Source organism: Vombatus ursinus, unplaced genomic scaffold, assembly GCF_900497805.2.
Source record: "Vombatus ursinus unplaced genomic scaffold, bare-nosed wombat genome assembly UNPS02014785.1, whole genome shotgun sequence".
Lineage (NCBI taxonomy): Eukaryota > Metazoa > Chordata > Mammalia > Diprotodontia > Vombatidae > Vombatus > Vombatus ursinus.
In genome coordinates, this window is record NW_020954563.1 from 9795427 (window position 1) to 9799019 (window position 3593).

Consider the following 3593-nt stretch of genomic DNA (forward strand, 5'->3'; position numbering starts at 1 on the left):
TATATATATATATATATATATATATATATATGTATGTATATATCAACTACTATGCATCAGGCACTGTGCTAAGTGTTTTTTACAAATATTATCTCATTTGATGCTCACAACCCTGGGAGGTAGGTACTATATTATTATTATTCCCATTTTACAGTTAAGGAAACTGAAGCAACCAGAGGTTAAATGACTTTCCCAGGGTCACACAGCTAGTAAGTATCTGAGGCCATATCTGAACTCAGGTCTTCCTAACTCCAGGCCCATGAGGCCCTAGAATCTCTTTGTTTAGCTTAATGGTTCTCAAAGTGTAGTTTGGGGACTCAAAGGGTTCCCTGAGACTTTTTTTAGGGGGACCACAGGTTCAAAACTAGTTTTATAGTAATTCTAAGACATTTTAATTTGTAATACTACTTAAACGATTTTGTAAAAAGTAATTTTTAGTAGATATAATCCATATGAACAAAAGCTCTTTGTGGGGGAGAAGGTTTCTTAATAATTTTTAAGAGTGTAATGGGTTCTGAGACCAGAAAGCCAGAGAAGCTCCTCTGGTAGAGCCTGGCCTCTTGCCTAGGCCTCCACTGCCGCCCCCAACCTGGCCTCCTGCCAGCCACCTCTCAGCCCTCAGCCTTGTGGTGAGCCAGGGGGTTTGACCCAGCGTTTGCCTCCTCCACCACCTTCTGCCTCTGGTGAGTTCCTCCTTGCTGCCTTTCATCTGATGAGTGCCATGACATGTAAGATATGCTGAGGATAGAAAGCCAAAACCAAATGAATAGCTCCTGGATTTGACAAGCTTATAGAGAGCAAGAGCTAACATACGGAGCTTTACACAGGTGTTTTCAGTGGAGTCTCCTGACAAGCCTGTAAAGTGGGTGCTAAAGATATTCTCTCTCCATTTTACAGACAGTTGGGGGGGGAGGTGTGCAGTGAATAGAGCACTGGGCCTCAGGAGTCCTGAGCCAGCTTGAGGAAGACCTGAGTTCCTATCTGGCCACAGACACCAGCTGTGTGACCCTAGGCAAGTCACTTAATCCTAATTGCCTAAATAAATAAACTCAAGTCCTCCTGACTCCAGGGCTGGTGCTTTATCCACTGTGCTGCCTAGCTGCCCCCAAGCCTAGGAATTTCTAACCTAGAAAGTGCCTGGCACATAATAAGAGCTTAATAATTGCTTGTCCATTGACTGATTGCAGGTCTGGTGCACCGATCACCATGCTACATGTGCTTTAACACCACAAAATGTGATATTACCTGCCAATCAGGTTCTCAACGTTGGTCCATCCTCTTCTACTAACCTCTATTCAGCCCTAGCATTTCTCTATTGGGCTTTTTCCATTTCCTAAGCAAGGGAAAGATTCATCTACATCTTTTCTACAGGCCTTGCTCTGTCCTGGTCTTCTCCAGATCCCTGTCGGGAAACAGTTGTTGAATGAATGAACAGTGCATCTCAGGCTCCAGCTCGAATACTCCTAAACATTTTAGGTCAGGACCCGTGCTGCGCTCAGAACTCTGTTCTTGCATCAACCTGTGACCCCTTCAGTGTCGACAGCCCCCCACTTCTCACTCTGTAGATCATAGCCCCACCCACCACACCTTCTGTTCCCTGGGGATGCTTCTCCAGGTCTTTCTATAAATTCTCTGTGGAGAATCCCCCCAACATGCTCTAGGCTTCCATCTAGTTCAATTACTATTTCCCGGATATTACTGTCGTGCTTGGGTTATTTTCCATCGCTACAGAACTAGCCCACAGCCTTCGCAGGCCATACAGGAGGCTTCCTGGAGAACGTCTTTCACAATATTCCCGACATGCCAATAGTGGCTGGCAGGATGCTGGAGCTGACATGCACCCACCCTGCACCTTTCCCTTTGGGTCACGGTCACTTTTCATTCTTAGAGTCTTAGAATCATAGATTCATAGCTTGAAGGGACCAGAGGCCACCTAGTTCAACCCCCTCACTTCCCAGATGAGGAATGTGAGGCCCAGGGTGATTAAGTAATCTGTCCAATGTCACAGAAGTAGGAAATAGGAAAGGCCAGCTTTTAACCTATGTCCTTAGACTCCAGAGCCAGGGCTCTATCCACTGACACCACTGCCTCCTTCTTCTGAGGGAGTGATGTGCCATGATTCCCAGCTCTAGAGTCCACCTGCATATATCTTTTTGTCTGAACCCATCATTTCACCAGTAAAGGGAACTCCTTTTTATCATACAGATAATCTTAGAGAGTTCCCTTGAACACTAAGGAGCTAAATGACTTGTTCAGGGTCACACAGCCGATGTTTCAAAAATGGGACTTGAATTGAATTCTTCCCATGCCATGCTGCCCCACCAGTAGAATATTAATGTTAAAAAGGTAGATTTTTGTGTTCAGGAGGTTGAGAATCATCTAAAGCACTCCATGATTTTTGTGATTTGCTCTAGCCTGCCCTCCCATCATCCTGTTGTTCAGTTCTAGGCCTACCTCACTGACCAACTCAGCCAAGGCATTCATCATTGTCATTGTCGTGAAGTCTAAAAGGAAGAGAGATTCCCTATACGCAGTGAGGTTCCCCAAATGCTCCTCCTTGGCTCAGGCTCCAAAGCCCTACAGGACATTTTCAGTGACTCTGCTCTCAATGGCCACAAAATTCAGCTGCTAAACAGAAAAACAGAAGGAAATACATGCAATCAAAGCACGTCTGGCTTAGTCACAGGAGGATGTGGTATGAGTCAAACTCTTTCCACAGATCAAAGTGTATTTGTATTCCCTAGCAGACAAGTAGCTAAAGGATGCAAACAAACCTTTTTCCAAAGAAGAAATCCACCCTATCAACAGACTCCTGGGGAAAAAAATGTCCAGTATTCACTGAGAACAGAGAAATGCAAAATACAACAACCTGAGGTACTACTTCACACCCACCAACCTAGAAAAGATGATAAATGGTGGGAAAATTCATTGTTGGAGAGGTGGTGGGAAGATAAGCATGTCAATTCACTGTTGGAGGAGCTGTTAATTCCTTCAACCAACCTGAAAAATAACATGGAATACAAGAACAGTGACTAAGTTATTCACATTCTTTGACCCAGAGATGACATGACTAGGGTTATCATAAACACCAGCATTTACAGAGTGCTTTAAGATTTGAAAAGTGCAAAATATCAAGGGAATCAATGAAGGAAGGGAACCTAGCAGAACCAGATTTCAAACTGTATTACAAAATGATAATCATCAAAACAATCTGGTACTGGCTAAGAAACAGAGTGGTGGATCAGTGGAATAGATGACATACAATACACATTAGTAAATGACCATAGTAATCTAGTGTTTGAGAAACCTAAAGATCCAAGCTTTGGGGGCAAGAACTCATTATCTGACAAAAATGGCTGAGAAAACGGAAAAGCTGTTTGGCAAAAAGTAGGCATTATCTAACTTCTGACATTATACCAAGATAAAGTCAAAATGGGTACATGATTTGGACATAAAGGGTGATATCATAAGCAAATTAGGGGAGCATAGAAAATGTTACCTGTCAGATCTGTGGATAAGGGAAAAATTTATAACCAAATGAGAGAAAGAGAGAGAGAGAGAGAGAGAGAGAGAGAGAGAGAGAGAGAGAGAGA

General features: G+C 43.4%; 1 protein-coding gene across 1 annotated transcript in view; it reads right to left on the reverse strand.

The window, feature by feature from the left end:
• The window catches only part of MMP24 (matrix metallopeptidase 24), a 44328-nt gene that overhangs the window by 6105 nt on the left and 34630 nt on the right, over positions 1–3593 (reverse strand). The gene's annotated exons all lie outside the window — the stretch shown is intronic.